The following is an 11,474-nucleotide window of genomic DNA, read 5'->3' as shown; positions in this document are numbered from 1 at the left end:
TTCGATAAAGTCATCGGTAAGCTCATCGGGCTTTCTAGCATTTTTCATTGATCATTATACTCATTTGTATAGCAACTAAACAACATTTTACAAGAAGGAATCTATTCCTAATCCTATTCCCTGCACTCTCAATCTGATTAAATTTGACAAGGTAAATTTTATATTATCTGGTAGTTGGTCTTGAAAGAAGTATTAGTATTCCAGAAGGCACGAACATCTTCAAATCTCTCTTTCTTCCCGCGATTCGCGAACGTCCCAAAAGAGTCACTCCACTTCTCCCAAGATACACGAGTTGTTCTGAAACCTTCAAGAACAATTCAATGCCAAACGACGATGAAGCAAGGGCAAAGCTACGCATATATTGAAGCCTTCTCCATTCTCGTTCTCGCTCTGAAACTACCTGTCTCTTTCTCGTCCGGCTCCATGCTGTGTTGCTATTCGCCGCCGCAATTCGCTTCTGTGCCTGGCTTTCAGTACGGTTGTCGGAATGAGTGCGTTTTTCGAAAAGAACTGGGACTCTGAAACCGTCACGAACCTCGCCTCGGCATGATCTCGCCATTTGTTCGGCTTCACCAGTTCACCTCAAGCAGGTTCGTTTTCTCTCGCAATTTATCTGCTTGGTTCCCTAGAAAAATTCCGCAAACAACTTAAATTTTATGTTCTCGTTATTGTTTGCAGGTGATTTCGGGTTTTGTTATCTTTTCCTTCCTTCCTCTGTCTTGTCAGCTGATAAGGTCTGACCTTATGTTGAATCTTGATAGCATTTCGCTTTAGTTTTGATAAGTGCTTCTTGAAACAAACTTGGATTGGTGACTATTGTTTGAATTGTGCAGCATATTTTAGTTTTGTTCTAGGATTCTCTATTGCTATTTTTTCGTCCACATTAATAATTTACTAATTGTTTGGACGTGAATCTCAATCTTTTGGCATGTTGTGCTTTTGTGTCCTGATATTTATACTTGTCTTGAATCTTCGTTTACAACCTCCGCTAACAGTTCAACTCTTGCTATTGGCTTCTCTTTTTCGAGGTGTTCTATACTTTATTAGATGTGAGCTTGCATGCATTGTTCTTAAATTATCTATTCTTGTCTTTGGCTTCTTGGATTGACTCATTTAGTCATGTGTTCCTGTTAAACACTCATCTGATTGATGTTCGCATTTTCAAATGTTATGATATGGAGTTCTCCAAAAGACTCTAATATGTCAGAGATTAAATCCACTAAAGATAAAACCCAGACTCAAGAAGAGGAAGAGATATACACCTCAAAATTCGAGAAATTGTTCAGTTTTTGGGAGACTGTCAATAATATCGAGAAGAAGGCCAATGGGAAAAGTTTTGGGAGAGCTTCCAGTCTCTCGAAGACCTCCTCCTCTCCCAAGAAGTCCTAAGCAAAACGTAAACATGATAAACTCCGACATCCGAAAACTCCTCTGAGAATTCCGTAAAGGATAGGCATCATTCATAAAAGTTCTAATGCTAGTTTTGATCTAGGAATACCATGGATGTCTATCACCAACTCGCACGCTCCTCTATAAATAGGTGAACCCTCATTTCAAAAAAAGTACTTCTTTGATATTGTTTTCAATATTGCTTACAAGCTTTTTATAAATTTTAGTGTCTAACTTAAGTATTAAAGTATTCACGCAAGACTATCATGTGCCCTTTGATTGTGTTCTTCCTTGCAGGATCCAGAATGGCCTGATTAACAATTTCCCAATTACAAATCTATTATTATGTCACAGGGACAATAGGCACTTTACCGGTATCTGCAAGATTTTCCCTTTTTAATCTATTGAACGGAGTGCATCTCTGCTTCATGCTGATTCATCTTTCTTATGCTGTGTGGTCTTCAACCTTCTTGATTTATGGTATTGGATTCTGCTATCTACTATAGATTTCCTTCACAAAAGTTGGTTGCTAGATTTTTCTCTGGTAAGTACTAAGTAGGTTAACTTCACTTTGCCCTCTTCAACTACTGGAGTCTGCTTGCATCTCCTCTGGAACATTGGGAGTATACTCACAACACTTGGATTCATTGGAAGCATAGTGTGGTTATCCTCCATACCCCTGTGGAAGTAGGTATTTTGTAAATTGTTTCTGTTAATTTTTCCTTGGAATTTTTATCTTTGTTGCTAATGTTTATGGCACTGTCGAATTCATATTTTTTTAATGAGCAGAGGGAGAGGGTCTCTTCTCTCTCTTGATGACTGCTGCACTGTTTAATGGGGCTTCTATTGGTCCTGCGCTTGAGTTGGTTCTTGCAATTGATCCTGGGTAAGCCTTTTATGCTTGCTTGCCTAAAAAATTTAGGATAACAGTTTGGTTCCCGATCACTTAAATGACACATAGTCAAAGTATGTTGTCTACGAGTTTACTTCATGTAACTCTTTTATTTGGCAGCATAAATTTCTTCAGGGTTGTATTTCTGATGTTATCTAAACAAATTAGTACTAGTGTTATCTCTTGTTCTTTGGTATTCAAAATCAACGTTGTGGTTTTGTTGTGCTAATTGTTAGGTATGTGGGAAAGTAATTTCTCATCTTTGAGTCGAGAAATCCCACTTTATCTGTGCTTGCAATCTTACTTTCTCTTCCTCTTTTTCTATTTCATAGTCCATGGATTGTTTCTTTAATGTCTAAAAATGATATATCCTTTTGCTATGTTTCTCCAATAATCGACAAAGGCACAGCATAAAAAAAATAACATTTTTACACTAGCTGCCTTGGTCACTTTAAGGAATTCAAAATTACTGTGTAATTCTCTATTAGTAAGTAATACTTGTGTATCAAAATCCTGATATGTTACTTCTTGTTACATTACCTTGTAATTGGTAATTCATGTCATGTAGTATGGATTTGCTCCATGAGATCATAATTGAAGCTACATGGGGAAACGGTTTTGCAAGAAATCCTATCTGTGCGTGAACTCCTCGTCATTATGGTGCATAAAATAATGCTTGTGCCTTTGTCAATTATTAAGTCTTATAAAAGTAAGGATTACCTTAAACAGAACATGATTTGAGATCAAACCTCTGACTTGTCTTTTAAGTACGTTTGTTGTGAACAAAGGATATATGAACTTTCTTTGTTGTGGTATTGAAGATTCTAATTTTGCTATTTGCTGCAGAATTAGTTATCTACTTTACTGGCCTAGAGCTTTGAATGTTCTGGAAGAGTATTTATGTTTTTTACCATTTTCTCCTTCAAATTGGAGGAATATTACCTATTAAAGAACAGGTAGACTGTATTATGATTGTAAGCCTATTCAGTTAATAAGTGAAAGTGCCTTCACTACTTTATGCCGGCTATATTACTTTCGTTGTTTGTTTCAGTGTTAAATTAGAAGCATTTCAAAATTCTTAGGGAAGACTTTGTATCCAAGGTTAATATTATGTGTTTTTTTTATGATTTTTGAGAATCAGAAAGATCATAAATTCATTATACCTGGTATATTTTGTGTGTGACTTTCAGCTCTACTATTCTACTTTGGGATTTTTTTTTATTTTTTTGGGGATCCATACTAAAAGGAATTTCAAATCAATAACTTAATGAATTGAGAGAAGTTTTCTGGCTGGCTACTGCAGCATTCTTGTCTTTGCATTGGTGGGCACTGCTGCTGCATTCGGTTGTTCTACAGCAGCAGCCATGCTCGCACAGCGCAGGCAGTACCTTTACTTGGGTGTCCTGCTTTCCTCTGGTCTCTCAATCCTTCTTCGGTTACACTTTGCTTCAACTATCTTTGGTGGCTGTACTCCCCTTTCCGAGTTTGAGATAGATCTTCTAATTTTCTTTTCATCCTTCAATTTGAAATCCCTATTTCCGTTGTAAATCCTAGAAGCCATAATGTAAAAGAATTTTTAAGTTTCTGTGGACTTTTGGTGGGTATCATATTCTGTCCAATATGATTGGAATGAGACTAAATTCCTGACTAATTCTAAGAGTATAAACTAATAAAGTATGTTATTTTTTGACATGTTAAATAAGTTATTAAACTTTGATTTTGGGATCAAATTAACTATTATACTTTAAAGAAAGCCAAACAAACCACTATACTTTTAGGTATAGGGTCAAATTGGTTGCAATATTTTAAAAATAACTAAATTGCAACTGTATGTGATTTGACAAATTTAGATTTTGAATTCAATTTGGGTGTTGCAACTATATGAGAGAATAGAGTTGACACTGTTGAAAAGTAAGACATTGCCGCGTTTGATACCCAATTTTTTTCATGGAAAAAACAAATTTTTCACTCAATTTCTAACTTGTGTATTGTTTAACGATCATTTTTTCTGGGGAATTCATTTTCCCATTAATGGTCACGTGAGAGGATTTTTCTTCAAATCATGAAAACCAAATTTCTTGAGGGAGAGGAGATGAATTTTTCTTGGCAATTGAAAGCAGCAATTTGTCGAGCGAGAGAGTTGAGAGAGACAGAGAGCCAACAAGTGAGAAAACGATGGGAAAGCCGACAGCCAGCGAGGGTGAAGGGCCAAGGGGGTGAAAGCGAGGCCTAGGCTGAGTTGATGCTGGCGAGCGACGAAGTCAAGCAAATGCAAGAGCGATTGAGCGAGGAAGGCGAGCGACGATCCGAGGTACGACGGAGGCAAGGAGGTCGAAGAAGGAGAAAGGTAGGGGGTGGGCGATAACAGTGAGCGAAGCAAGAAAGGGAAAATGGCAGGGGGTGGGCGACAGTTAGGGGATGAGGGAGAAGGGCCGATGGGTGGGGGAGGGTTTGCAAACTATTTATATTTTGTATTTTTAAAAATTAATAAATATAAATATATAAAAAGGAAAAATAAAAAATTATGTATAAATTATTTCTTTGGAAAACAAAAAAAAAATTAATTTTGTAGTTTTATTGAGAAAATAATTTAATTAATTTAAAATATATTATTATTTTAATTTTTCTATACCATATTTAATATTTTTTAATACATTTTCACCGTTGAATTTCATGGAAAATGTGTAATTTTTCAAAAAAAAAAATATCTATCAAACACGAAATGATAGGAAAACGACCAAATTTTATGAAAATATTATCAATCAAACACCAAAAGATGAAAAATAACATCATTTTTTAGGTAAAAAATTATACCAATCAAACAACATAAAATTTCTAATTTTCAGGAATTTATTTTTCTTGCAATTCAATTCCCTAAAATTCATTTTATTTTCCCTCAACTTTTACCCTTACAATTAAAGGCACCCTTATTGTAATACTTAAAGTGGGTTACAAGTCTAAAAGTATAGAGGTTTATTTGGTTTTTTAAAAGTACACAAGCTAATTTGGCCCTTGGTTTGAGAGAATAGTGGTTTATTTGCTCATTCTTAAGTTACAATATAATTAATTTATTTTTTCAAATCAAAGTACATTAACTTATTTGACATCTCACTTTTTTTAAACTAAATAAGAAAATATATTTGAATTATTCAACTATTAAGAAAATTATTTCGGACTTGTGCTGTTCGTGGGGTACATGGTGGTGGACACCCAGGGAATAATTGAGCAGGTGGTGATCTTGGTTATGTGAAACATACTCTCACCCTCTTCACTGATTTTGCTGCTATTTTCGTCCGCCTCGTCATCATCTTGGTCAGTCAATAACTTAAAAGTTTATTTAACTCTTACCTTATTCAAGGAGTAACTAGAGAGCTGAGGTGACACCATTGTTTCTTTGGTGATGCAGCTGAAGAACACGTTCGAGAAAGGGGGGAAGAAAAAAAAAAAAAGATGCTGAACTGAATTAGTGCCGTTATGAGGTTTTTCGTTGTTTATGTTTTCGATTTCAATAAAAAAGATATATTATAAATTGAGTCTTTGTCTCACTACATATGGTAAGAAATCGAACTCATGATCTACTGATTGAATCTCAACTTATCATGGTCCAACCACTTAATCTGTGTCTTGAGAACTATATTTTTTCATTCTTACACGGTCATCTGCTACTCATGCTCATGATTTTGGCAGAGAAAATAAATCATAAGTGGAGGATTTGTCTCACTGCGCAGGGTAAGGAATCGAACTCATGATCTACTGATTGAATCTCAGTTTATCATGGTCCAACCACTTAATCTGTATATTGAGGGCTATATTTTTTTATTTTTGTACGGTTGTTCGCTGCTCATGCTCATGATTTTGGCAGAGGAAATAAATCATAAGTGGAGAGTTTGTCTCACTACGCAGGGTAAGGAATCGAACCCATGATCAACTGATTGAATCTCAGCTTATCATGGTCCAACCACTTAATCTGTGTCTTGAGGGCTATATTTTTTCATTCTTGCACGGTCGTCTGCTGCTCATGCTCATGATTTTGGGAGAGGAAATAAATCATAAGTGGAGGGTTTGTCTCACTGCGCAGGGTAAGAAATCGAACCCATGATCAACTGATACGAATTCTAACTAATCGGCGCAGCGTAAGGAATCGAACCATGATCTACTGATACGAATTCTAACTAATCGTGACCCAACCACTTAATCTGTGCCCTAGACACTAAATTTTTCTACCTTTTGAACATTACTAAAACTGGAGAACTTTACACCAGTTTTATATTCCACATGTAAAATGTCAATAAGCTATATATGCTGTAAATGCCTTCTTATGCTTGAATATCCGACCTAATTATCAAAACTGCCCTGCTTGTATTTTTTTTTTTTTTCAGGTTTGTTGAGAAAATGAATATTTATAGAAATAGTAAAAATATTTTTCTGTGACTAAAAGATTACGAGTTTAAATTGTAGAAACAATCTTTTTTCAGAGTAAAACATACAGTAATAATTATTTACTGATTCTTAAAAAATTGGGAATACGAGTGTTGAATTTCTTAATAGCTAAGCCATATCCGTGAAAAAAAAAGGATAAGCTAACACAGGGTCCGAAGTGGGCTCCAAACAGTACCTAATCACCTGCATTACTGGCCAGAATCTAGAGATAAAAGGAACATAAAAAATTAAAGCAATTGCCAGCCTTATAAAATAGGAAGCCCTAGCCCAGAAGTCACAATTAGACAGATCAAAAAAGCAATTGCCCAAGAGGTCTGTCTAAGAGGGTGACATCCAAATCCAGTGTTCATCTGATGAAGGAAAAAGCTGTTGGGCAGCCAAACCCCATCTGATCCACAAAGTCGAAAAGGTGGGCGCTTAAATAAAGGACGACTGCAGTGAGAAGGCTTATTTAAGAAGCAAAGCCACCTTCCCCTTTCTTGCTCTGTGATTATGAACATTGAGTGCTGCCTAAAAAGGGGGACAGCTTTTCTTTTGCACCCATGTTGTAAGGTGCTTTGGTTCCTCTGGACCTCTCATTGTCACCAACACCAACCCTTCACCTTCCCCCACTATATCCTTTGGTCCCCTCTTGGCCTCTTCCATGTTATGTGTGTGGGTCCTGTCAATCTTTTTCTCTCCTACTCTTCCCCACATTTCCATAGGTATAATAACGGTCAGATTTGAATAACAAAATTCTTTTCTCATTCTGATTCTCGATCTTATATTTATTTTTATCGAGTAATTTATTTATAGTTAGGAATTAGTGGAAGGGAACCTGTATGTTTATAGTTCTTTTCATACAATAACATTAAATTAATATAAACTGTTCCGGCTTTACAATTAGCCATATATGCACATGTGTAAAAAAAAAGACTATTAGCACCAAAAGTCTAAATTTTTTTACATTTTTGTGATTTTATTCAAAAATTTCAATTTTGGTAATAAGTTTTCGATTTGAACAATTGGTTACAATTTTATCCACGACTTGGATATGATTTGTCGGTGTCCAAGACCTGATAACCTGGCATGCCACATGATATTTTAAAATATTTTGAGTGAGTCTCACATGCACGTATGTAAAAAAAATAAAAAACTAAAATAATGTTAAATATATGTTTTATATGTGTGTGTTATAGATTTATTTACAAAGGAAGAGAGGTGGAGGACGGGGACGACGACAGGTGGCGATGCTAGGTTGGGGGGCGATAACCGATCTAGAAGCTAGAGGTAGCGATGGAGGCTGATCTGGAAGAAGGCCGAATCTAGAAACTTGATGGCCAATCGTTGATGTTGATAGGGTCGGCTTAAGTGACTGACAGTGAGGGCGAGGTAGTTGGCAAAGAATATCATCAGCCAACAAGAGTTGAGGGTTGTCGGTCACTTTTGTGAGGTGGCTCTTAGCAGGAGGAAGCCTAGATCAGTGGTTGATCCAGTTTCCAAATCAGTCGTCGTGAGCATGAGCAAGCCTAGATCAATCGTCGCCTCCAGCTTCTAAATCAATTGTTGGCGTCATCATCGCCATCCTCCTTTGTCACCGTCAGCGTCCTTCGCTTGCTTCATTCTCTCTATGCATATATATATATATATGTTAAATATATATATATTTAATATTTTTTTATTTTTTATTTTTATATGCATGTATACATGAGACCACCAAAATATTTTAAAATGCCAAGTACATGTCACGTCAGTAAGTCTTGGACGCCGACTCGTGAATAAAATTGCAATCAATTGATTAAATTAAAATCTTATTATTAAAATTAAAATTTTTAAATAAAATCACAAAAATACAAAATTATTTAAATTTTTCTTGTTGATAGGCCTTTTGAATCTGATACTTGCCAATTGTGCGTTTGATAAAGCCCGCAGTCCAAGAACAAATCATTTTCAAGTCCCAAATGGTCATGATCTTGAAAGATCAACCACCAAGGTGTATTTTTCATTGTTGAAAGTTGCATGTGCATAGTCTATATATGTATGTGACAAGCACTTCTAAATCTGACCAATCCCATTCAAAATCGAGATATTAAATTGCTCCTTAATGTTCCACTTTGTTGGGAAGTTGTTGTTGGGGAGCACCAACAGGAAGAGCAATTTCCAAAATACATGCCTCCCCTAATTTATTAGATTTGCTTCTACCAACCATCACCGTCTTCCTCTATTAGTCGTTGATAGCATGTCAAAATATATACCGAATATTATTGGTATTATCGTTCTTGTACGGTCTCCCGTCACTTATATCCTCAATTTTAATAGAGAAGATAAATCACAAGTGGATCTTTAACCATTGTCTAAATCTAGTATCGAACTCGTGACCTACTATTACTAATCTCAATGTATCACTTGGCCGCCACTTGACTTATGTCCGGAGGTATATATCAAATATTCTTGAATTAGGTAAACAGAAATATAAGACTATTCAATTATAATTTGACTTTAGATTATAGTTGATAAAAATTAAATTAATCATCGGATGGATAATAGTATAATGATATAAGTGTTGGTAAGCTTAGAATTTAAGTTTGATTCGTGTGAACCTCAAAGATTTCTTCTATTTCTTTTGCGATTCTTTATAATTGTTAATTAAATTTAAGAAATGAATGAGTTAATATCGTTAATAGGAGTTTATCAAATCTCTTATATGACTCTTTAATAGTTAGTTAAAAACAATGTATGAAGTTGTCCATCCATTATATTATTGAAGTCTGACTCCATCAACAAATCCCACAATATTTGAATAATTTCTTTTAATTTATTTGTGTAGCATAAAAAAAATTATATGTTTATTATAATATCTAATAAATAACTACTAAGGGTATTTTAAAATAAAAAAAATTAAAAGAGGGCATTATTTTAGATTAATTCTATTGTATAATTTATGTTATATATTAGAGGTGTGATTCGTGTTATATACGTGTAAATAAAAATAATAAAAGATTATTAGATGAGAATTGATAGTTGCAGTTTAGTTTTTAATTTTTTAAGAAATAAATAATTAAAAATAAATGAGATTTAATATAGTGATAAAATTAAGTTTATTATGAATTTAAAAATTATGAGTTCAAATGTTAATAATAGAGTAAATTTTTATTTGTTGAAATAAAATATAAGGAGATAATTTGAAATATCAAAATATTTTATTCGCTTATATATAATAGAACAATGATTCAAAAACAACTAACAAAATCTTAATTCAGTGATGAGACTGATGGCTTAAAATCTTTAACTTCTAATAATTGATACTGTAATTTGAATGTAATTATACCAACCCAAAAAAGAAAAAAAAAAAAAAAAAAAAGGAATCTTGGGATCCACGTGCCATGGTGGAAGAGAGCACGTGACAAGGAAAAGAGGGAGGAGGCACGCTGCACGCATCATGGTCACAGGCCAGTCATTCTCTCGCTCTCGCACTCTCATTGGTCTCAGCACCCGACCCGACCCGACCGACCGACCGACACGGACGATGTTGAGACTTGAGACTTGACAAACTCTTTCTCGCGGCTTTCTTTGAAACTCTCACCCGATGCCAAAGCCAGGGATCACATCGGAGCTCCGGCTGCCGTCTTTCCTTTGGCTGATTTGTTTAGTGCTTCACAACTCATTTAAAATGAGACATCAACTTCACATGAAAATGATTCATTTCTCCCTCTCTCTCTCTCTCTCTCTCTCTCTCTCATGTAGCGTTGTATCACCGTCACCTCATACAACACTAAAATATATAATATATATATAGACATATATATTTTGTAATATATAATAGATATATAACAATAATAAATTTAAAATGAAAATAGAATATTGTAAAGGAATGAATTGTGGGCCCACGAGTGATTGGAGATAAAGGAACGCACAGGCACAGGTCCGATGGTGGGGGCATGATATGGTCCTAATTACAAAAGTAACCCACGAGGCCTTAAGTACAAAATAGGAGTGGGGTCACACTCGAATGAACTCTTCCCATCATCCCTTTCTCACTCCCACCAAACATCCCATGTGACCCCTTCTCTCTCTTTTACCAAGGGCAATCTTGTCATTTTCATTTATAATAATTAAACAGTACAATAACATTTTCCCAACAAATCAAAACAATAAACAAACTTCAAGATGATAAAGTTCTCTTTATTTTTTTTTTCATGACTCCGAGGTCTTCATGAAATGAATAAAATTGAGGTTTGTGATAGGTAGAGTTTCACGAAAATTATAAGAATTAAATTAAATTTATGCAAATTTTATTATATAATATAATAAATAAAGTATCGCATTAATCATATATGACAGGTCACGTAAATCTTCATAAATTCTATCACATATCATGATAAGCGTGATTTTAAAAGAAATAAACTAAAAATTATCTTTTACTAGTCAACTAAATTCAAAGTTACACCAAACAATTTAAAGATTATAGCAAATTTAGACCACCCAAAGAGAAGATGGTAGAGTTGGATTGATTTGTTTAAAGAATCTTGCATTGAATGTTTAGTGGCACCTAACAAACATTGACTTTAATGTGGTGAATTCACTAAGATTCTATTAAAAATATTTAAACATAAAATTTTACTAAAAAATAAGAGATAGTTATAACTTCTGATTTGATTTTATATTGTTGAAATCTCGTTTAAAAGTTTAAATATTTGATTATGAAAGTGAAAAATAAATTTTAATATTTTTGTATCAAAAATTTTTAAAAAAATTAAAATTTATATTTTAAAAA

The 11,474-nt window shown here is 34.4% G+C and overlaps 1 pseudogene; it reads left to right on the top strand.

Annotated features, from left to right (window-relative positions):
- The first annotated feature begins 333 nt into the window (after window positions 1-333).
- LOC127802096 (bax inhibitor 1-like) lies at window positions 334-5,738 on the top strand (annotated as a pseudogene).
- Window positions 5,739-11,474: the final 5,736 nt, after the last annotated feature.

This window comes from Diospyros lotus, chromosome 5 (genome assembly GCF_014633365.1).
Source record: "Diospyros lotus cultivar Yz01 chromosome 5, ASM1463336v1, whole genome shotgun sequence".
Taxonomy (NCBI): domain Eukaryota; kingdom Viridiplantae; phylum Streptophyta; class Magnoliopsida; order Ericales; family Ebenaceae; genus Diospyros; species Diospyros lotus.
Note: the sequence above shows the minus strand (reverse complement) of the source record. Positions and strands in the feature narration are given on the sequence as shown.